The sequence below is a fragment of the Phocoena phocoena genome, chromosome 20, assembly GCF_963924675.1.
Source record: "Phocoena phocoena chromosome 20, mPhoPho1.1, whole genome shotgun sequence".
In the NCBI taxonomy this organism is placed as follows: domain Eukaryota; kingdom Metazoa; phylum Chordata; class Mammalia; order Artiodactyla; family Phocoenidae; genus Phocoena; species Phocoena phocoena.
In genome coordinates, this window is record NC_089238.1 from 53784383 (window position 1) to 53809200 (window position 24818).

Here is a 24818-nt window from a genome sequence, read left to right on the forward strand (position 1 = left end):
CAGCAGCTGTTCCCATTTGCGTGTTTTCCAAATCTCATTGCCAGAACAAATGGTTGGCAGCCACAGGAGAGGTATCAACTTACCTCTTAATTTGGGAAATGAAATTAAAACCTCAGCTCGTTTCTAAAAGTCACAGATTTGGTAAAAGTTAGCAGGGCAAACGTATAAGCCGCCGTTAAAATATTGATGGCTTCGTTTTTCTCAGGTGCTGCTGATAACATCTGCAGAAGATTTGGACTGCATTCCTGGATTTCAGCAGAAATTGTTCCATATCAACCAGCCAGCTGAATTCATCGAGGACCAGGCGATTCTAAACTGTAAGCAATGTCACTTGACGACGCTTTTGGCCTATTCACCGATGTCTAAGAATGTGACTCAGGATACGGTATTCCCTAAACTGTTTTCTGATCATTTTTCTTATGTCACTGCTTGACCCAGGGTGGAAGGTCTTGAATTAGGGCTTTGTCAGCTTAGAGGTGAATAGAGTGGTGTGTGTCTCTTTTTAGTATTTTATCACCGATAAGCATTTCCTGACTGCTCCCAGGAAAGGGGACCACCAAGCCTCCAATGTATGAAGTCCATTTCCTCTGGGCAGATCCTGAGAACAGACCATTGCCTTCCTGTGGATTACTGTTCTATCTCATACATAGCATTGGATCAAAATAATGGTGAGAACAGGATGTTAGCTTCTGGGAAGTTTTAGGCATAGGAATTTAAACTCTTATTCTTAATGCTAATAAGATAGTTTTCTGAAAGATTTGAAACCTCTACTGGCTACTCTAAACTCAAATCCCCCCAAATCCAATTAATGTCCTCAAAATATGCTCAGCTCAGATCTGTGGTTATAATCTCTTCCTATTTTTAATGCCAGTGTTATATTGTTTTATCTTTATGAGGGCATGGAATGCATTGCTAAATGTATAATAAGCTTAGTTTTAGCACAATGAATTTAAAATTGATGGTAGACAAATAAGCTTTTAATTGTAGGTTCTTGAGCACCATTCTTTAACATTTGGGAAAGAAGGATATGAAAACAATGGTTTAATTTGGTCAGATGCTCTATGGTCCCTTTAGGGAAGGTAACTGTACATTTGCCCTTATGGTCCCAGGTCTGCCTTTCAGGATAACTACATTCCTTCATTCCTGTGCTATGTGGTTGGCATGTTTAAAGAAAAGGGGGAAAAGAAAACTCAGCCTGTTCGATTGGATTGTTCTGGGAGGCTGGAGCACATTTTAAGAGTTGAAAGGAACACAGTAATGAAGATACAATGTTGAGCATCAAGGGAGCCCTCCAAGGTGAAGCCCATGCACATCTTGATGCAATTATGTCTATGAAATCATTTCAATAATTAGAGTCTATAATGACAAGGTGCAGGACTGGCACAATAAGTGAATTCCAGTGTGTGATTTCATGTTAATCTGATCCCTGAGTGTGACTCCTGGGTCAGGCCATCACGAACTCTCATTTGTCTTTTGATTCTTCTATTTATCAAGTCACTATATTTTAAACGGAACTTGGTTTAAGATACCATTTTTCTGGCTCTCGTCTCCTCTTGTCTGCATCATCTCCTCTCTTCTCTTCTCCTTTTCTCTTTTTTTCTCTTTTCCTCCAAGCAGTTCCCAAATGGCATCTATATTAACATGTGTGGAAATGTGAAGCCACCCTGAGTATGGAAATTATTAATAGACTTGGTATGCAAAGCAGACCCATAAATGTGATGGCTTCTGTAATCTTCACGACACCAAACAGCTTTTAATTCACCTCTGAGAAGCTGGAAACAATCATACTTTGAGGGACCTTTTTCATTTACAGTAGACCATCCTGTACATTCCAATATCACAGTTTTGTGTGTGTCTGTGTAGTAGTTTGTTGTTGTTTTTTTTAATCCCCTAAGTAATTTAGTGGGTTATGGCTGTTGATTCTGTGTAAGCTAGTAAATGCTAAATGGAACTGGGTTGATTATCAATGATAGCACGTTCAGGAAAAGTCAGTGGTATAGGGATGGAGGATATTTAAAAATTTATATGTGAATTTGTATGTGAATTGTTGGATCAGCAAAATCTGATTAGCCCCCTTCTCAGTGAAACTGTGGGTCCGTGTATATTACTAGGGAAAAACATACAAAGAGCAGATTTGGTTTGATACTTTTCAGTTCATCTCAAAGCAGTGAACATAGGTTGTCGTGAGTATAACTCTGAGAATAAGGTTAATTGTGCCTAAATGAAGAAGAAAGTTTTCACAGACTTGAGAATGTCTATTGAATACTGTTTGGGAAATCTGGATTTCCAGAAGCAGTAGCAATGTATTTTGCTCTATTCCACATGGAAGAGGAAATAAAAAGCACAAAATTTTGAACGGACTTTTCCCCCTAACCAACTAACATTTTAAGTCTCCCTGCCTCCCTCCCCTCTCATTCTCAGTTTCTTTCACGCATTTCTTTATGGTCCAACACAAGACCTTTCTATCTCTGAAAAATGTGATTAGCCAAGAAACCAATGAGTGGTGTGACCTCTCAGAATGAAGGCCATATTGTCACAAGGCTAACATCTGGATGAAAACTGGAAAGAATCAAGCAGAACCAGAATGTTTAAAAATACTTAGAGATATTTGAGGCCACTACCAAGATCCAGAAAATGGTTAGGGATAGTTCAGTGATGTGTAAATATAAGCTGACGATCTAGGTAATAACAGAGGCTAAAAGAAACCAGGTTAGTAACATTACCTTGGACTCCTCCTATGGCAGTTACACTTGCCATTTTTCCTTTATCTTTGCAATATTTAGGCGATTTGGCTTCCAATTATTGTGAATTTTTACCTTGCAGAAAGTGTAGAGTACAGCATTATCTATCAATTTATGTCTACACTTTTCACCATTTTATAAACTTGTCTGAAAATGTTGTCTCTGCCCCACAGACATAGTATATCTGCTCCTACCCCAGACTTATATTCAACCAATTCTGTGTTAGCTTTTAGCCGCGTTACAGGGAATGTTTATTCTATCCATGGCTTCCTGCTCTTTTTGTTCAGACGGTAATATTTCCTTTTATCCTTTTTCATCTTTCCCCTCAATTCTCAATGACTTATCTTTTTCTGCTTTAACTGTTACTAATGGTCACCTCCACTCCTTTTATTTCCCTAATATTTTATTCACTGTTAACTCTGACACATCTTTCCCTCAGTTGTTCTAAAGCCTTTTATTTTCTTCACATCCAAATAACTCTTTATTCTACTCTCCTTTCCACTAACTAGACTTGCTTTCGTCTTTAAAGGGCCATTTTCAACAAGCTTCTAGGATCAAAACATGGCATCCCACTATTTCTTCTAATGTAACCAGGGGAGCTTTATCATTGTAACTTTCACAGCATGATGCAAAACCCCCAACTCAAGATAACTTGGACAAAAGTTTCCTGGCTTCATCTCAGTCTTAAAAGGTGAGCTAGGAGGATGTGTTTATTGTCATTTTCAATGAGAAGTACAAGAAGAAAGGGGAAGGCAGTTTAGAAGGCAGAAACTCAGAAAGGAGATATCCACTCAAGGCCTTTGGACTCCAGGAGGAATTTGTGAGGGGTTTGTTGCAGGAGGTCCCCAGGGGTTTCCAACACCCCGAATTCTCTTCAATTGTTTGATGGGGTTGCTTCTCCTGCAACGTGAAAATCATGCAATTCTGGTAGCCGCTATCTTGATACCACAATATTTGGATAGTGACCCTGTGTACAGCCTCCCAGATGACCCAGGCTCCAGAAGAATATCTGGCCTGGAAAACTGACCAGCCCCCCATCTGATATGGAGGAAGACCAAGTGATAAGCCCCTGACTATCTTGTGTCCTGAAAAATTATAGAACAGAATATTCTGCCCTGCCATATCAGCTCAGACAGACCTTCCTGGCATTAAGGAGGGATCTGTGGTCATCTTGTTCACTAAGGGAAACCATACTCATGATCCTCCAGCCTATAGGGAGAGATGTCTCCAACTTCCAGTGTCCAGAAAGGGCATCTTATTGGCCACCCAGCCACTATCAGGTCAGTGCTTTTCATCCCCCTTGTTCATCCTTCCTGGATCACTCCTCTTGGACTATACACACACAAACACAGATACACAGAGAGAAATTGCCACACCTGAGTTCACCTAAAATACAACCTGTGTAATTACACTTTTAATAAAGAAGCCTCATTAGTCAAAATAGGCTTGTTATGAAGCAACCCCAGCGACCTAACACTGTAAGAGATGATTTCTCATTCAGGTCATGTGGATGCAGGTTGCCTGCTTTCCTGGGTAGCTCTCCTTTGAGTAGCTGCCCTCCACGCAGGAACTCGAGGACCCAAGCTACTTCCAACTTAGTCCTGCCATCTTGGGCCTTGGAGTCACTCTTAAGTCACCGAGCTGGAGAATAGGGGGGTGAGAAAAAGGGTGAGGAAGGCACCACAGATGTTTAACCACTTGAGCTCAAAAGGGACATGCATCATTTCTGCTTCCACTCTTAGCCAAACCTAGTCACATAGCCAAGCTAACTGCAAAAGAAGCTGAGCAGTGTAGAGGAACACGAGTATTGGTGTAAGTTCACCATCTCTACACAGATCCTAACAAAGCAAAGTGACCCCAGTCAAAAAGAGACTCCCAAGAGAGACAGAGCCGGACCACAGAGGAGGCAACTGTCTCTGAGTAACTTGGGCCTACATGGGGATAAGGACGAAGTTGGTCATTCAAGCAGGACAGCAAGGTCATGTACCTGTGACTACATCCTGCTTTTCTTGTCAGGGGATGCTTCCCACTGAGCAGAATCAGCTTCTTCCCAGCCCCCTCTTGCAACACCCAGGGAGGGACCTTTTTTTTTTTTTTTTTTTTGGGGGGGGAGGGACCTTTTGATGATTCTACTAAGGATGGGCTCTAGTTGTACCCTCCCGATGATTATAGTATTGAGGTTAAGGTCATATAGTTTAAAACTCACATTGACTAGAGTTCAAACATATGACACAGTCACATGTTAGGTACGTGGCCAAGAGTGAGTTACCTGAATCCTGTAAGTTTGAATTACCTCATCTCTCTAAGAAGGATAATTACAGTCTTTACTTCTAGAGTTGATGCAGTAATTGATGGAAAAATGCTTAGAACATAGTTATGAATAAATGGAAGCTGTTATTATTATTACTATCATTATTGCTATTATTATTGCCATTGTTGTTGTTATTATTACTATTATTCAGAGGTCTTAGATAGGTTTGATATCCTTATAATGGCCATCTAAACCTGACTTTTTAGAAGACAAATCATGGACATTAAAATCTGAAGAGATTAAAAAAAAAATCTGAATCAGTGATTCTAGGATTTGAACTTCATGGGCCGGTAGAATTTTTAAAAAATCTTGGATTGATAAGAGTGTACTTTTAAACATTTTTCTAAGTCTGAATATGAAAAAAAGGGGAAAAAAGCAAGCTAATAAATGAGATAGAGTGAGAATACTTCCATTTACCGTGGCCAGACTTTTCTTTTAAAAGGTCATTAGTATCAAAAAACAAACGAAACAGGAGTAAGGACCAACTACAAAAGAGAAGGCAGTCTTTTAATTTGAGTAAATTTTACTTTGTAAAAAATGCACCAAGTGTTTTTGTTTACCTCATTTTGGTGGGAAATCACTGATTTAAGGCATTAGGTTGATGTCACTTAATCTCTTGACTTTTCTGATATTCTTCTAAAGTTTCGGTATGTTCACCTCCCTGGAGAGGAGGGATAACTCAAGAGGTTTCCTCATGAAGGGCTGTATGCATATACTGACAGAAAGAAAAGAGAATTTCTAGAAAATGTAACAGGTGTGCACACATTAGAGGCAGATGTTGGGAATTTTTAAAGGCACCCCTAGTGCTGACGAATGTGGCCTCTGTGGTCTTCATAGCCGATATTTACTGTGTGCTCTCTAAGTGTGGAGAGTCCCCTTGAACCTCATAATAGGCCTTAGGGGGAAAAAATACCCTCATGTGCCCATTTTACAGGTGAGGATACTAAGGCTGGGCTAGGTGAGGCACTTCATCCATGGTTGTATTGCTTATAGTTGGTGGCATCAAAATTTGAATCCGGGATTCCAGTGCTCTTGCTCTTATCCAGAGTTCTCTGGTTCTGTGTCTTGTAGCTGTTGTTGATGTTGGTCGTGACCTATCAAGGAAATTTGCCACTTAATTTTCCTATCTACTTTCGTCAACCTGGGTGAAGTAGAGAATTTCTACTGCATTATGTTTTTTCTGTTCGTAGACAAGTTCATTCTTCCTCTACAATACAGAAAAATATAGAAAAAGTACCTCTTTTTCCTGTCTTGGATGGATCCAGTGCCAGATTGTCCATGACCCTGCACTCCTTGCTTTCTGCCCTCCCCCATGAGCTCCTTTCACCAAGACACTTCTTGGTCATGCCACCTTGATACCGACCTTGGTTAGTAGCCAAGTCATCCATGGAGTCCATGGTGTCACATAAATCATATTTGTACTTAACGTACATGAGTCATGGCTTTTGAGGGTGTTTTTAATTGACTATAAATCAAACAGGGAACTTAAAAAATGAAGGCAATTAATGAAAACGCAATGTGAGAGGTGTTTTGCATCCTAACGCAGGAAATACATTGCTAGTGAATTAGATGTCAAAACAAAGGCCCTTTTGACCCTGCTGAAAAGATTTCATTTGGGTGGTAATAAATGGATGAACTTTCCAACCTGGCAGGTGGAGAAATTCCTGTTTCCTGAGTTCAAGCTGACTCGGGATTTTGTCTGTATATATTCCCTATCCTTGAGAACTTCCTAAGTTCTTTTGCTTTTGTTTTCAGTTTTAGTGATTTAAGAAATAAAAAACAAAGATAATTTCCTTTCCATTTTCTCGTGTCCTCTGTACTACTAACTTGTATTAACTCTCAGGTTGGGAGATTGATTCACTGATTAGTGTAATTATTTAACGTGACCTGTACTACAGTCTACATAGATCTGAATAGGTTGGAGTTTCAAGTGGTATATTTGGTTTAAACTGTTGTGATATGCCAAGGAAAATCACTCTGGTGTCACTTAATTCACTCCATCATTATGAAGGTGATTATACTTTGGATCAGAATGTGGACTCCTATTTACACTGATTTTTCCTATATTTAAACAGAGTCCTATAGAAATGTGATATTTTTACAGGTTTGCCTCCCACTCCGCCACCAACATATCTGTAACAGTTGAGTAATCAATTAATATTAACTAGGGTACTCATAAATGCATTATATTAACTACCTCATTTCATAAAGGTAAAGTGATATAATAAAATAACTGCAGAATAAAAAGAATGCATATACACATTAGGGAGGGATATGGTAAAATGCTTAGAGATCCTTCCATTAGACTTGGGTCCTAAGTTGTACTTTGAAGATTGGGAAACATAAGAGGTAACAGGGTGAGAGGACCTTAGGAGAAGAGGAATGTAGATGCAACGGAGCTCTCTTGGCATAAGTTTTCTTATCAGTGGAATGAAAGAAATAAATAGGCCAGAGGAGTCACACTGCCAGCTCTTGGACTAAATTTGTCCCACAGATATGTCCTGTTGGGCTGCTCAGTGTAGGAGTCTGAAGTGTTTAATGAAAGAAGTTCGTTGTCAACATTGAGAATTTCACTTTTAAAAATTCATAACTTCTGGCAGTACTGGACCTCTAGAGTATAGATCCTAGAGGCAGGCTGCCTGAGTCTAAATCCCAGTATCAGCTAAGTAACTTGGGCAAGTTGTGTTGCGGTGTTTAACCTCCCTGTGCCTCAGTTTCCTCATTTGGAAAAAGAATCATAATGGTAGCAACCTCAATAGGTTATTCTGAGGATTAAATGTTCATCTATGTAAAGGGCTCTGAAAAGTGGCTGGTCTATTGTGAGCACTAAAATATTAGCTGCTGGAAGTAGTGTAGCAATAACAGTAGCTGAGGCCTTCCTCGTGGTTCTCCAGTCTCTACTGTCTTCCTGTCATCTGATCAACTTCCTCCTTTATTCTGCCTGTCCCTTATAGGCATCTACATTCACCTCCATGAAGTCACCCTTGCTCCTGAGACAGGTGTGTGGGTCGAATGATTCACCACAAAAGACCAAACACACATGTTGTTTTTATCATACCACTGCTGTTATTGACAGTGGTTGTTATTGGTGGTAAAGGAAGCAGAGGATGGTGCTAAGATATTGAAGGGCACGGGACGGCTGGTGCTGACTGAGACTTTGAAATCTACCTTTAGTGCTTTGAATTGTCAATATGGGGAATATATGAAAAGGGGAGCCATGCGATCAGACAGTGTGGCTGGCTTTCTGGAAGTTCAGAATAGGACACGGATATGAGAGAAGAGCTGGGAAGGCTCAGGCTGGCATGGAGCCTTTTCAGAAGTTCTGAGATGGGGATGGTTGGGAGGCATATCAAAGGAGACATGGGCAGGGGAGAAGGCAGCATGATTAAGAAGCACCGGAATGTGAAATAAGGCTAAGAGCAGAGCCCCAGAGAACTCCAAGGGTCTAGACTGGGGAAGACATCTAGCAGACAAGTTTTCTAAAAGAGATGCAGCATCCCTGGAGTTTATCCCAGCTCAAACACTGACTTGTGTGACCCTTTTCCTCTCTGGACCTCTGTTTCCCCATTTGTGTAATGAGGGTATATTAGGGCTCTTTTGGTTGTACTCCAAAGTAACCCAACTCCAACTGGCTTTAGCAAAACTATATAAAATTATCAGCTCACACGACTGAAAATTTCAAGGTTTGAGCTGGCTTTAGGAGCACGTGGATCTAGATGCTCTAATGATATCATCAGTATCACACTTAATGCTTCAGCTCTGCTTTATATAGTGTTGGTACCCCTCACTCTCAGAGGGGTTTCCTCCAGGATGGCCACCAGAAGTCCCAGCCTTTTACTCTTCCAGCGTTAACAACCCAGAGCATCTCTTTTTCCAAGTGTCCCAGTGAACACCCCATGGCTAACTCTCTGGGTCCAGCTTGGGTCATGTACCTACCCCTGAACCCGTCAAGGTGTCCAGGAAGATTTGGGCTGGCAAAAGCAAGAGAGTCCACCGTGAGGGTCTTTTACTCTGTTGCTAAGGTCCTTTTCAGTACTAACATTCTACGACTGTAGGCTGTGGTCCGTGCAAGAGCATTTTTAGAACCTAGCACACACGCACGTTGGAAACGTCTCTTACGTGGCAGCAGATGACAGCCATCATGCCAGGTTTCTCACTGGTGATGCTGGTGAGCAGATTGCTTAATTAAGACTGTCAAATTCTACGTGCTGCCATATGGCCTCACTCTTCAACTTGTTGAGTGTCTTCACTCACATGGTTCTGGAGCTGGTATAAATCGCTTTTATTTCTGTTTTTCTTCAAAGGGTTAAGAGTACAGGAACATACAGATGTTACAGGAGCATCTCCGAATTTAAGGTGTTAGAACCACATGAATTGGGCTGCTTAATGAGTACAACACCAAAACATAAATTGGGCGAGATTAACCATGGCTTTAAATAGTTTGAGAAGGCAGAAGATCTTATTATCCTGTAACAGATCAAATCCACACACATTCTAATAATTGTGATGCCCTCTGTCTGTCCTTTTTAATCTTAATTTTCATGGAAATTTTTGTTGGCTTGAAAGCAAAAGGGCAAGAGGTGCAAACACTTGCCAGTCAGAATATCCCTAGGCACTTTATGTACTTGACCAAATTTGCATTCTCTTTCTGGAGATAGAAATAGGAGATAGGAAAGGAAATGACATACATGGAGTCCCATTTGTTTAGTCAATTATTTAAGAATCACAGAATGGTTACACATCCCTTATGGCAGACCCTGTACTAGGTACAAGGGGTAAAACTTTGAACCAGATAAAAAAAAGATGCCCTTTGTGTTAGAACTTTCATTTTTTATGGAAAGAGACAGCCATGATAGAAATACACATCTAAGAAAACAGGAAATTTTACGTGAAAAGCTGATGATAAATATACCATGAAGGAAATAAGACAAGGTTGTGTGATAGAGATTTCTGGATGGCTGCGATGGAATGGGTGGCTAAGGAAGTTTTCTTTGTGAAGCTGAGACCTGAACTAGGAGAAGGAACCAGCCAGGGGGAGACGGCGTTGGTAAACCTTTAGGCAGAGAGATCAGGTAATGTAAAAGCACTAACTTGAGAACAGGTTTTTTAGTTTAAGATACTCTGATCTAGGAAAGGGGGCGAGGGTACCATTTTATCCATTTAATCATGTCAACAGCCATTTGTAAGATAGGATTAGGCATGAAGGTTGATTTAAAGACCTAGTATCTCAAAAGAAGTACCAACTGTGGAAAAGGAGCTGTGATCTCCTGACTCTGTATGTTCTCTCCATGGGAAGGGCTACATCCAGTTCCCTCCCACAGAAGTGCTCCAGTCCTTCCCTTGGAGAACAGACTGGGGTGCCCCTGAGAGGCTCACAGGGCTTTTGGTATGGGCTTCTGAGTTGGATCACTTGCCTCCATCACTTGCAACACGGTGGTATTTCCAGTCACTCACCCTCTCAGTTCCTCAGTAAACCTCTCAGTTCCCCATCTGTAAAACAGAGGTAGTGTTTCAAGGATCGATTAATCAAGATAACATATGCAAAAGTGTTAGGACAGTGCCTGCCACATGGAAGCTCTATATAAAGGTTGGGTGATTTTATTATTGGAAAGAATAAGGCAAGGGAGGGAATGTCTACAGAGTGATGCTGTTGGAATGGTAGTGCCTGTGTGTACCAAACCTGCCATGGGGAATTTGCAACCCTAGCCCTAACTCCTCTGAAACAGGCCACGTGTTCTTCCTACTCCTCTAAGTCTCCATTTTAGGAATTGTCATGTTGTCGGGGCACCTGCCACTACCCACTCCCAATACACACACATTCTGCTTCCTCATGTTTGATCTCTTTGGGTAAAAATTAAAAGGATGTTCCCTGAAAAGCATTTGAGAAGTGATCCTTCCCAACCTTAGATCCAGATGTGTCTTGGAATTTAGAAAAAGCTAGTGAAATGTATATGCTGTATATTACCCACTCCACCAGGGAGGTGTGGGGCAGCACCGTGTAATAAAACATATATTTCTGCAGTGACACATATGGATATTTACCCTAACCAGGATAAACGAGGACCACAAATACCACCATGTGTGTTCAGGTTGGGTTTTGCTGCCAAGTGAGTTACAAGGACACTGGTGTGTGGAGCATCTTGGATTTCTGAGTTGCAGGCTGCCCTCCTTAGGAGAACATTCCCGTGAAAAATTGCAGACCTCAATTCCGCTGAAACATTCAGCTGGCCTCTGCACATCCCAGCTGCTTCTCGGGGGAGCAGAGTGTGTTGGTGGACCAGCCTCCAGGTTCCAGCCACCCCACACAACCCCACTTCTCCTTGGGAGCAACTTGGTAAGTGGTGTCCTAGCGGGACACCCCTGAAAAGTGCCCAGCTGCTGCACCAGCTTATTGCATCCTCCTCTGAAGCCCAAACAGTGATCAGCCATCCAGCTTCCTCTTAATTGTGCAAGTCAGCTGATTGCAGAGACCTCCCAGAGGATCTATTTTTAGCTAAAACTGGTCTTAATTTTCATATGTATACATTAAATTCCGTGGGGGCAGGGGGAATTCCAAATGAGGAAACGTTGATTCTGAAGAACATGAAAGAAATAATTAGTGCTTGAAAAACAGTTCAAAATATGAGTCAAAACCTCCGAGGAATATGGTTAGCACTGCATTTTTCAGTGGAAAGAAGTTCGTAGAATTAGAAACAGAAAGCAAGGGTGAGTGGGGATAAATCAGGCTAGGAGAGGAATTCAGCATCAAATTCTAGGCACTGGGGAAGGAAACTGAAATTAGGGGGCAACCAGGATTGTCAGGTAGATCCACATGGGGATGTGGCCCAGTGGTCATTCCCATAGTCCAAAGGGGCAGAGAGGGCATGGGCTAGAACCAGGCCCTTGTCTGTAGTCTAGAGGGATGGAGAAGCAACATCTCCTAGGTAAAGGCGTGGAGTCTGGTGCACAGCAGCTCTGATTAAGTTTCCAGGTGTTTTGTTTGTTTTGGAGAAAGGTCAAGGCAGTTCTAGAGTGAGTGAGGCCTAACATAAAGATGTACATAAAAATCGTTTTGTTTCCAAAGTTGCCTGCTTTGGTTTTGGAATAGCTCAATTCCAACTTTTTGCTCTCATCATGTACATTTTTGATCAGGAATGTTTTTATGATAGGTATAGCCAATTTGTGTACCTAGGGAGAGGTTTGATTGATCTGTCATAAATATTTGTCAGCTGCAATTACAATTCAGTGACTTTATCAGTTATGAGAAACCCTAACCAACTCAAGACTCTAAAGAAAAGTATTTAATGGAAGGAAATTGTGTGGCTCACAGGTTCATCCAAAGACCTGAATGATGAGGCCTCAGGAAGAACAGAAACTAAGGAAGCTCCAAGAGTTGCAGCAGAGAATAACTCAGAGAGAGTTAAGACAGTGCTTTTAAAACCCTCTGTAGAGGGCTTCCCTGGTGGTGCAGTGGTTGGGGGTCTGCCTGCCGATGTAGGGGATGCGGGTTCGTGCCCTAGTCTGGGAAGATCCCACATGCCGCGGAGCGGCTGGGCCCGTGAGCCATGGCCGCTGGGGCTGCGCGTCCAGAGCCTGTGCTCCGCAACGGGAGAGGCCGCAACAGTGAGAGGCCCGCGTACCGCAAAAAACAAAACAAAACAAAAACTTCTGTAGTGAAAGATGAGTTTTTGTTTCACTTTGTTTAATTTCAGTGCTTTATAGACTGATACTTTTGTAAAACAAACAAAAACTGTCAAAATACAATTTTCAGTAAGTTAAAAAATATGACTCTTTTAGGAATATAAAGTGCAGACAGGTCCACACTCATCAACTAAAAAGCAAACCAATAAGATAGTAAGTGTGACTCAAAGAACATTGGGAGAGCTAAGTATTTGTAGGTGATTTAATAATAAAGAAATTTTAGAATCAGTCTGCTAGCTTATATACAAAGCCAGTTGATATCCTACAAGATATCTTTTCTACTGAATAATATTCATGTTTCTACTCTACAGAAACCTACAAATTAACATGTAATTTCACTAAATATGCAACCTTCAATGAGTAGTAAACTATGAGGTGAACAAATTACATTTTCTTAGATAATTAAATAATCCTTGAATGGACTTTTTAAGTAATGCTTATATGTGACATTGAAATAACATCTCCCGCCACCACACATATTTTTGTCTTACTTTCAAGCCTTAAACAATTTTGCTTCACAATATAATAAACATTTTTAATGTAAGAATGAAAATAAAAAACAAACACAAATGAAATGTAAGCTTTAAAAAACTAGATTGGGGCTTCCCTGGTGGCACAGTGGTTAAGAATCCACCTGCCAATGCAGGGGCCACAGGTTCGAGCTGCGGTCCGGGAAGATCCCACATGCTGCGGAGCAACTAAGCCCATGCGCCACAACTACTGAGCCTGTGCTCAAGAGGCTGTGAGCCAAAACTACTGAGCCCGCGTGCCACAAATACTGAAGCCCATGTGCCTAAAGCCCGTGCTCCCAACAAGAGAAGACACCACAGTGGGAAGCCCACGCACCACAACGAAGAGTAGCCCCTGCTCGCCACAACTAGAGAAAGCTCATGTGCAGCAACGAAGACCAAAACGTAGCCAAAAAATAAAATAAATTAAAAACTAGATTGAATAGGTTTTCAGTCATGTGGCCAAACAGCTCATAGTAAGACTTCCCAAAATATCACCAGATAACTCGTGTTAATAAAGCAAAGATACATTTGTTAAAGCTGTCTTCCATAGGGAACACCACTTTGACAGAATCTTAGCAATGTTTCAGAAGGTGGAAGTCAGAATGGATATTTATGGGGTTTGGGAGGGAGAATCCCAGCTCTTGTGATTTAAGGTAGGAAACTGGCATTGGGTAAAGTTCATGACATGCTAGCAAGGTCTTAAGGTAAGTCTTGAAGTAAGTCTTATAAGTAAGTTTTTTTTTTTTTGATAAATGAGCTATTTTTCCAGGTAGCCGACAGTGCCCTCAGGTAAATTGATCTTCCTAAATTTCCTGAAACAAACAGTGAAGTTTTTGTTGTTGTTGTTGTTTCTATTGGTTTAGTCTTACCTTTCTCGGGCAAAGGCTTCTGGGAACAAACAGTCAGGTTGACACAGGCGGTCTCAGTTCTTAGTTTTAACAGCTAAGCCATGTTGTGTGCGTGGTCTCCATTCTCAGCATGTGGTAATTTGTATTTTTTCTAAGTCCGCATTTTCCAAACTTCTGTCTTTGGATTGCTGTTCTACAAAACGGTAATAGGAATGCACCATGAGGAAAAAATGGTTTGAAGTTAAATAAGTTTGGGTAATGCTGTGTTTTTGTTTTTGTTTTAACTATAGGACTTCTCAGACCTTTAAAATATGAAGATGCACAGTGAACGTTCCAGAAGGCCTACTGACATCTAACCCCTTCCTAGTCTAAAAAGAGCTCACATTATTTAATCCTCCCTAAACTGTAGAGCTTCACCCACCTCCACCCCATCCATTTTTTTAGAAACTTCCAGTAGCTTCAGCATGCAAAAGTAAGCCACCTTTCCAGTCTCACCTGGGGGCTAGAAAAATCTGAGCCTGCGAGACTCAAGCCTTGCCTTTCTTCTTGGGAAGAGGGGAATGTGCAAATATTTTCTTTTTTATTCTTTCTCATTCTGCTGAGCTCATAGGAAATAAGACAGAGTAAAACGCTTGGAAAACATACTCAACTGTAAAATACGAAGCTCTGAGTAAAGCCAGACTTTCTGAGACTCAGAAAGCCTTCCTGGCTTGTTTCTGGGTCCAGAAGCTTTCCCCTGTCTCCTCTTCCAGGCTAAAATGGTCTCAGGGTAGGTGGGAACCTCTCCATGAAATCCTGAGTTAGCTCTACCTAAGGCTTACAGGAAAACATTTGCAATGTAGAAAGCCCTTTTCTCTCTTGGTAAAGCCTGGCTTTCAAGACTTCTGTTTCACGAAAGTCTTTAGGCTGATTATTGAATCTTTCACTCTCTTTGCATTCCTGATTCTACATCCTAATCCTCCCTAAGGCAACAGATGCCTCTGGCAAAACAAGGGGGAGGTCAACTTGGAAAATCTGAAATGAAGGACAAGCAGGTACATTTCCATAAAATGGTCCCTGTTCCTAGAGGCACAAACCCAGGCTGACGAGAAGGCAGGAAGCTGCTCCATAACCACCCAGGAGTTGAGAGCGAGCGGAGAGCTTGATTCTGGAACCTCTCCTGTGGGTTGGGGCTTCTGAAAGCTTGCCTACTTGGTCACCATGTTGTATGGGACTAGGCAGGTTTGGGTGGAGGTAGAGGGATCAATGCTGGCCACTGGTGGGGAGTTGGAGACAGGGGCAGCCTTTAGGGAATTTATACACCTCTAGGAAATTATTGGTGAATTGAGCACAAAAAGCCAAAAATTTTTGTCTTTACCACTCTGAAGCACCAAGACTCCATCTTCAGCATTTATGCCCATATAGGCATCACCTGAGTATCTTGAGATTGAGACATTGAAAAACAGGTCAGGTCTGATTTTACTGAGCTTTTAAAGAAAGGCACCATACAGTCTTTGAAATGTCACACGGCCTGCTAACTTCTCTGAGGACACAAAGGTCCTTATTTTCTCAAGTTCCCCCATTTGCTGACACAGTCCCCTCCCACCCTGTACCCGTGACACCAGCTACATGCGTGATCTGGACTTCAGGTACATTTCTCCTCCCCACAGTCAGCTCCCACCAGCTCCAAACCATTCCAGGGAGAAGGTCAAACGCTGCCTGGACTTCAGCAGACCTTGCATGTGCTTGTTAGCATCCCAGCTCTGATCTTCACAGTATCTGTGGCAGGCAAACACCCAGGCTCTGGGGTCCGAATGCTTGGATTTAAACGCCAGCTCTAACCCTAACTCTGCCATCTGGGGGAAGTTACTTAACTTCACCAAGCTTCCATTTCTTCTGAAAGCCAAGCATACCGTGAGATGCTTAAAGACAAATTTGAGGCTGACACATAGACACTGCTCAGTAAAGGGTAGTGATTTATAACAATTAATGTAATTCGATGATGGGCTCCCAAACCCCACTTTGAGCTCCATGTGTGAATGATATATGCGGATAATACATTAGATTTTGTTCAGCCTCCTCCTGTCACCCCAAATATCTTCCACTTCGCAATGGGAGTCACTCGCCTATTCAGTGCAACATCCTCTTTCTCTTCCTACCCACAAGATTACCCCGAAAACAGGCTCTTGGCACCGGGCCCCGGTACCTGAGAGGTCCGAATGTTTTTAGTTTATTATTAAAATGTTTGCCATTACATTTACGTAGTACCCGGCTGGGTTGACTGCTTCATATATCGACGGTACTAAAGTGGATACTGAATGTTTTGCCTGCCAAGGGCCTTCATCTAGTTCAGCCTGAGCATATATAAAAGTGATTTGAATGGAAGCGTTTGCTCTATTATTTTGGTGATGGATTTAGGGAAATGGAAAGTAGCAAATTGCTTTGTTTTTGGACCTTTGCCAGGTCCATCCTGGTTATGGATAACGCTTGGTTGATTGAAGAAGGCCAGCTGCTGCTCTAGTAGCCTAAATCAATGACCAACGGTGCCCATTAGCAAGCACGTCACGTGTGCTGTAGTGAAAAGCGTTTTATAATTGTGAATTAATAACTTTTCTATTATATATCAATATGATGCTATATGTTACAACTTGACCAGCCCTGCCATACTAATATTGATATTAGGGTCAACTCCGCTTTTATGATATCCTTCAGAAGATTTACACACAACTCCTGGCTTCAACTGAGGGAGTTCACACTCAAAACCTCAGTTTCCACATCTGTAAAGCAGACTGAATAATTCCCATGTCCTGGGGATGTGAAAATTCAATGCGATAAAGTTTGTGAGAGCATTTTTAAGCCTTTAAGCCTTACTGTCTGATGTCCAGTGCCTCTTTAGAAAAGATTTCCCCGTGTTTGTGTTGACTCTTTCAAACGGAATAGGTGGTTGCTCTTACTGTTTCCACAACAGTTTCAAGTGTTTTGTTGTTGTTTTTCTTTATCAGAGTGAAATGTGTTTGGAAAAGACACATGGCCAAGGTTGACTCGATGACTGGGCTTATCCAAGACTTATGTGAAAGCAGTTGGGTCTGTTGAGACTTCAGTCTGCACCACTGGGCCACCTTGCAGGAGGGCCCAAGCCTGCATTTTGGGTAATGTCATAGGTTGGGGTCTCCAGAAAGCTGACTCAGAGGTGTAGATTGGTGTGCAGGAAGTTTATAAGAGAGTGCTTTGGAGGTTGCCACCTGTGGGTGTAGGATTGGGTAGAGGAGAAGCTGGGCTCTCATATGGTCTCACTAAATGCTCAACCAACCCCCTAGGGAACTCTGAAGCCGGAATGGCCCTTCAGGCTGGTCTTGAGCTGGGGTAAAGGAGCCAGGCCTTTATAACTCAATGGTGATCTGTCATGGAATGTGGACCACGAGACAGGACTGTTAATCTTAAGGGAGAAGATAGTCTTCACCCAAGGCAGTTCCATGGAGGGCTGACAGCTGAAGGCTGTCTCCAAAGGCTGGGAAAATAAATCCTTCAGCTCTGAAGAGGAACCTGACAGGTGTGTTACAGCATCCACTACAGTTAGGAAGAAAACAAAGCCATCTGGTACCCACTGAGATAGTTTCCATTAGTCACTGCTGCCCTTAGAGACAGACACCCACATTTCTAGTGTTGTTACCTGGTACATTGGTGGGAGGGAGAGGGAAGGCTGTCTGACTGCTCCATCTGTGGAACTATAGCTAATCACTTGGTTTGTGCCCCCTGTATCCGCTTCTCTTCCCAGCTCCCACTCCAATGGCACTGCCTTGGATCCACCCCCACCTTCTGCAGCAGTACTTGCTTTTTATTTTTAAACTATAATTCCATCTAATTTTTATCTTTCGGGTGTCCTTGTATTAACTTTCATATGTGATTATTTATGTGTGTGTGTGTGTGTGTGTGTGTCTTCTTAGGAATCTGTATTGGTATTAATTTAGGTATAAGTGAGTTCTCAGCTCAGTCTACCATCATAAATAATTATAAAGTGGATGCATTTTAGTGTATAAAAATAGAAATTTTTTTTTAAGCAGAAGATGAACATAGGAATTTTAAGGTTTATTTTTAAATGGAATAAAGATAGGCTAGAATTTTCTAAAGGAATACAGTAACTAGAATGCTGAGGTCATACAAATAATTTTCTTGATCTGTCCATACAAACTCTTGAGAATAAAGGCAGAATTCATCAGGGACTTGAAAATGGCAAATAATTCTGGCTCTGACGGAGCATGTTGTTTGAAGGTGTGTTAGGCTATTTCAGATGATCTTCACACCCGGAAGAGGAGGGGTCGGATGCCTTGGGAAATGTTGACAGGATCTGCCCCCGCTAACACACTCTTCCCCTTGCTAGTTGAGAAAGACTTCTTAAAGGAGAAAAGAAATCTTATTTATTCAATGTCTAATGGTGATTGAGTTATAAAGTCACCTACAGACAATTCATGCTCTTCCATAGTTTGCTTTATTTTGCCACATTTGGTAGTGTGCTCTATAGATCCAGTTTATATTTAAAACTTTTGGAATTAAAAATATATGCTAAAGTTTTTATGTGCAAGTTTGTTACCTGGGGCACAATTTATAATAGGGAAAATTCAAAAGCAACTCATGGAAAACTTAAATAAATTCTGGCACATCCATGATTCATTATCAAGAATCATGTAGTCATGAAAATAATGTTTCTGAAAAATATTTAAAGATGTGGGAAAATACTATGATTGAATGTTAAGTAAAAAAAGCAGGATGTAATATGATACATTCATAAAGCCAACTAGATTTTAAGTACTTCATTTTTAAAAAGTCTACTAGGATACTCCCCTGACAATTCATCAGCATTAGTATTAGGCTGCTTTTAAGATGTTTCTTAGTTAAATTTTTCAAATTTTTTGTAGCCTAATGAGTACACGAAGGCTCAGCATATAATTATTTTCTTAACAAAATGTTTGTTTTTGAAAGTAAAAGAGAACCAAAATGTATTTTCTATACAAAGCTCCACACCTTGGGGATTTGTTCATTACCCTCTGCATCCTTGAGTCTCTCTTCACCATTGGCATCACCTGTGGGGTGGAGCCCTCTTAGGGAGGCAGCCCAGCCAGCCTGACAATGCTGGGTCGATCCAGGATGCTGTGTCACTTTCTAATGGTGTGACCCTAGGCAAGTTACGTAATTTCTCTCCATCTTGGTTTTCCAGTGTGTAAGATGGGCACCCTAATGGTACCTGGTTCCTACTTACGTGGTGAAGATTAAATGGAATAATGCACTCAAGTGCAGAGCACAGTAAGGAGCACAGACTAAACCTCGATAAATGTTCGTGAGTATCGCCATAAGCACTGCTGTCATTAACATTAGTAGCCATCACTTGATGTGTTTTGAAGACAAGAAATGATTAACTATAGGCAAGAAAAAATAACCAAAACAGCGTTTTTAGCCTACATCAGACCTAGGACTAGCTGAGGCACACGGGGATGCAGAGGTATCATTTAGCTACAGAGTCACAGATCTGTAGGTTCCCCCCTCCTTACTCTCTTTTTTCCTGATCCTGCAGGGGTATTGACTCTAAGATGTTTTCTCCTCACGGCCAACTTGGGAGAAGTGGGGGGTCGTTTGATCCATTTTAAGAAGAGCATTCCACAAAAGAAAATAGCTATAAAACATCAATAGGACAACATTTTCTTAGATAGGTTTCCATATTAAACGTCATCATTATGTCACTTCAGTTTTATCATAATGGTGACTGAGATCTTTGAAAACTGGGTTCCAGAACGTCTTCCCAGTCTGTGTAATTGTCTCGATTGACATTCTGGATTGACGTTTTGTCACTTTCTTCACAAAAATGACAACATGTACATTAAAAAGATGTGGAGGGAATTCCCTGGCAGTCCAGTGGTTAGGACTCGGCTCTTTCACTGCTGAGGCCCGGGGTTCAGTTCCTGTTCGGGGAACTAAGATCCTGTAAGCCTCCTGGTGTGGCCTAAGTAAATAATAAATAAATAATAAATAAATAAAACAAAAAGATATTGAAGGCTGGCAAACAGTATGTCAAAATATTAGTAGAGGTTATTTCTGGGTGGTTGGATTACAGGCATTATTTGCTTTCTTCTTTGACTTCCTACTTCTTCTTCCTTCCTTCCTTCCTTTGTTCCTTCATTCCGTTCCTTCCTTTCTTTCATTCATATTTTTAAAATGAGGCTATACTATTTTTATTTTCCAAAAATTTACTTAAAAAATCCATCTAACAATTAGCTATAGAGTAATACCTTAAGTTCAGCAAACCTGATTTCGAAAAGCCTGAATAGACAGACAGACAGACAGACACACACACACCAATTTTTTTTTTTTACATGAGATTCACATTGGAACTTTTAAAAATAAATAGCAGAAATTTCTAGAGCAGGTAAATTATGATTCCATTTACACTTCTGTTTTCATAAGTTACTGCCATGGTGTGAAGGTACACAAGTGTTACAAAAATATTAACAACATAATAAGTATTCATCTTCACTAATAGAATATTACACAGGGTAGGCAATGTCCAACTGCTGTGCCGTGAGTCCTCCCAGCCTCCTAGGAGGTGGATAGTAATGTCGTCCTCCTGTGACAAACATGGAGACCAGGCATGAAGAGTCACTTACTTCCTAAGATCACACAGGTCAAATCTATGCAATCTGGCCCCAGAGTCTGCAGCTCTACCTTCTCTGACCCATGTGTATGCACATAAGGCAAACCTGGCCAGCAGTTTACAGTGGTCACCTCTGGGTGGGGGGGGCGCTGGAGCATCACGAATGTTAAATGTGTTGGAGAGAATAGTGGAGGGAATAGGATGATTTTTATTTCCTGTGGCTTCTTTTCTCCTTCCTCCTCTCTCCTCCCTCTGCCCTCCCTCTTCCTTCCTTCTCTTTTTCCATCCCTTCCTTGTTTCCCTCCTTTTTCCCTTCCTTCCTTTTTGAAACAACAAACCTAAAGGCATACAAAATCTGGTCTTTAATTTTAAAGAATTTATTTATACTCTTAGTAGAATTTTGATGAAGCGGTTTTATTTTGTGTTCACTCTCTCTGATATGCATAATGCCTGCTCTCCTTCTTGGGATATTAGGAAGAAAAATAATCTTTTGTTTTTTTAAAATGGAACTGTTTAAATGAAGCATGTATAAGCCTACCACTTTAACTCAAGGATTCAATAAATCCTAGACGTTGCCTCTAATGTGTAGAGGTCTGAAGAGATCTGTCCTATGAGAGAGTTCACTGATTTCAATTACCTGGATTTTGTTATCACCTTCTATGGGTTGGAGAGACAGGATTTTGTAGAATGCCATCACCTGACGCTATGACAATGGGGTTTTACACCATTAAATCCAGAGAGCATAAGAGAAGGGATAAGAAATGAGAGGGCTTAAAAGCTATGCCAGTTTCATCGTGGAAAATATGACTTACTAAGCAACTATATGAAATAAAAGCAGGGAATGTCCACTCACGATCCATGTCATTGTATGTGAACTCCTTTCTGTGTTATACGATATTAAGTATTATCGTCATCATCATCACCATATATTGCAATTGTATTTAGCAGCAGGAAAAAGAGACAGCTGCACAATAGATAAAGTTCTCAGACTTGAGTGTATGTCAGAATCACCTGGTGGCCGAAGGGGGCTTGTGCAAAATGCAGGTTGCCGGGCTCCATGCCCAGTGGTGCAGACTGAGTATGATTGGGGAACCCAGGGATATGCGTTTGTCAAACATCTCAGGTGATTCTGATGCAGATGGTACGAGGACCACTCAGAGACGCTGATACCAAGCCTCTGCTTTGTCACTTGTTAGTCAAGACACTGCATCTTCCCATCACCCTGGGTGTCATATTTATTCTAAATTTCAGTTCCTCATCTGTATGAGGGGTGCATATAAATCCACACTTTGCTCACAGGGCCTCTGTGAGGATTTAGTAAGAGCATGCCTGGGATGGGGCAGCCTCTGCTCTTCATGGTGTTGTCTGTGGAGACCAAAGGGGAGACGTCCATCATGCTGGTCATCTTGGTCCTCGCTCTGTGCCTGGGACCGTGTTGGGCTTAATGAACACAGCATGTTGGTAATGAACTCACTGCTGGAGCCCAACTGCTTGGGGCCAAATCATGACTCTTCAATTTACTGTGTGATCTTGGACAAATTATTTAACCTCCTGGTGCCTCAGTTTCCTCATCTGTAAAATAGGCGTAATTATAATATCCACTCCATGGGTTGTGGGGGGGTATTTTAACAATTACTGTAAGTAAAACTTTTAGAACAGTGTCTGGCTAATAGTAAAGTGTCCCTGAGGAGTTAAATAAATAAATAAAACCTTGTTGGTTACATTCATGCGTGCACACACGCTAAGGTTCTTTCCTTTTCCCTCTTTCAACGTAATGCAGATGTCTTCTTCTAGCTGACAGACTTTTAAAGTGGAGACCACTTTCAAGAGCCTCCACTCCTGGGGAAGGAAATCTGCAGGTCTTAGGTGGGCTTGGCAGCCAGCAGAGACATGTTGTTGAGACAGGGAGGCTCCCTGGGGCGGGGATGTCAGCAAAGCAAGCTGGATTCAGCTCTAGTAACTAGGAGAGCTGACAGCTAGCAAAATGAGGCTCCCTCAGTCGTCTGTGAAGCAGACAAAGCAAGATATTTAGTTAATGGCAGCAACCTGGTGCCTATAATTTTCAAGTCCTTGGAGGTATATCACATGGCCCAGGGTGAGCCAAGGGACGGAGGAGGGAAGTAAGGGAAGTCAGAGGGAGTCTATTTTCCATGTCCCTTGTTGTGGTGTTTGACTCACCTAAAGTTAACACACTCATAGAACTTTGCTCAGAAATGTCATTGCTGAAATAAATGCGTTAAATTTAAACTCTGACCGCCCCAACTCCTCTGTTATGCAACGGGACTAGAAACAGCTCAGACTTAAAAGGCATCTCCAAGTTTTTCTCAGCCAGTGAGGCTTAGGCCACTTTGTTTTCTCAGATTGTTCAGCCTTGTCCAATTTTTGGATGAAAGTCCTTTGAATACTTCAGTGGCCATGCTATTTTTCCTCCGATCATCAACTCGCAATATGAAGTCTAAGCTGTGAAAACAAAAAAATCCAAGTTCCTTCCCATCCTCATTTTCTAGCCAACTATGGCTTTAGACTAAGGCTGTCTGTTTTAGGGAGAAGATCCCATTTGCACATTTTCTCTTGGTTGGCTGGACTTGCCCACAGATTCTTGGGCGATGTTCAGGAGGCTGCTTTGTGTTTTGGCTGGTGTGTGCTGGAAGTTTTCTTCTGGGCCTATATATAGCCGGAGAAGGGAGATGTTGTTCAGCTCTTGCCCAACCTAGAACTCAGTCACCTTTTTGCAAGAGATGAATACAGAGACCATAAAATTTTGAGCACTGTTTTTTGCTTTGCATTGTAATTTATTTTAATATAAAATATATTTCTGTAGTCTGGTTACAGAAGGAATACATTGTAGAAAATTTGGTTATTACTGAAAAAGCATAAAGAAGGAAATAAAACCATAAAAGTACTAAGAAATAACTAGTATTATTTTTTTTCTGACTATTTATCCATCTTTCCACTTAACCATCTGTCCACCTTTCTACCTATCCATCTATCCATCTACCCTTCCATCCATCCATCCATCCATCCTTCCTTCCTTACACCCATCCATCCATTCATCAATCCACCCTTCTATTTATGCATCTATTCACCTTCCCATCTATCCATCCCTTCAGGCTTCCATTCATCCCAGGAAGAAATAATAGTTCTTTAAGAGTATAGAATAGTGGTTGAGTACAGCCTTTTCAATGACTTGCGTTGTGCATTCATATCCTGCCTGTACTCTGCACTTTCTATGCAACCCTGGACAAGTTTTTATGGCTTCTATTCCTCCTTTATAAAATGATATTAATAATAGTGTCTACCACATACAATTGTGTCAGAATTTAATGACAGAATCCATATAAGATGGTTGGCCAAGTGCCTGGCGTAATGGAAGTTCTCAATAAATATTAGCTATCCTTGTCATTATTATTACTCTTCCTTATTTGAGTTGCCAAGATTTGATAAGAGAACATATACTTAATACAGTGTCTAGCTATTATAACATTATAAATGCAGTAATAAATATACACATGTATATTTTGTTTATGTTACTGACATCCATCTGTTGCATAAACTCATTTTAAGTGCTATTTTAATGGCTGAAAATATTCTATGGTACAAGTATTTGTAACCAAACTATGCAAGTTATTCATTTAGACTTTATTTATATCAAGTTTCTGTTGTTATTAATAATACTGTGATGAACATCCCTATTCATAGTTATTTCCTTACATTAAATTCCTAGAAGTAGAATTGCTGGTTATATGTTGTACATATTTGAAAGCCTACCGTGGTGCCCAGCAAAAAGTCTCTACCACTTTGCATTTCCATATGGATGTGATCTCCATATGGCCTGAATTTTCTACACTCTTGCCAGCCTTATGTGTCTCTGCAAACATTTGCCAGTCCAGTAGAAAAAACGTAGGATCTCATTGCTATTTTATTACTCGTTTTTATTTAATTACCAGCAAAGTTGAACTTTGCCGTATGTTTTCTGACCATGTTTATTTCTATTTCTTAAAACTGTCAGCCTATAATACTTGTGCATTTTTCTACTGGGGTGTTTGTTCTTTTCTTGATGATTCTGCCAGAGTTGAAATTTTTGACTTTCTAATGGGAAGGTTTTGG

At 41.1% G+C, this 24818-nt stretch overlaps 1 protein-coding gene across 1 annotated transcript in view; it reads left to right on the top strand.

Moving 5' to 3' along the window:
- Positions 1-205: 205 nt before the first annotated feature.
- The window catches only part of CDH13 (cadherin 13), a 793967-nt gene continuing 769354 nt past the window's right edge, over positions 206-24818 (top strand). The window contains exon 1 of the mRNA XM_065898620.1: positions 206-317. The gene's annotated coding sequence lies outside the window, so the exon portion shown is untranslated. The remainder of the gene's footprint in view (positions 318-24818) is intronic.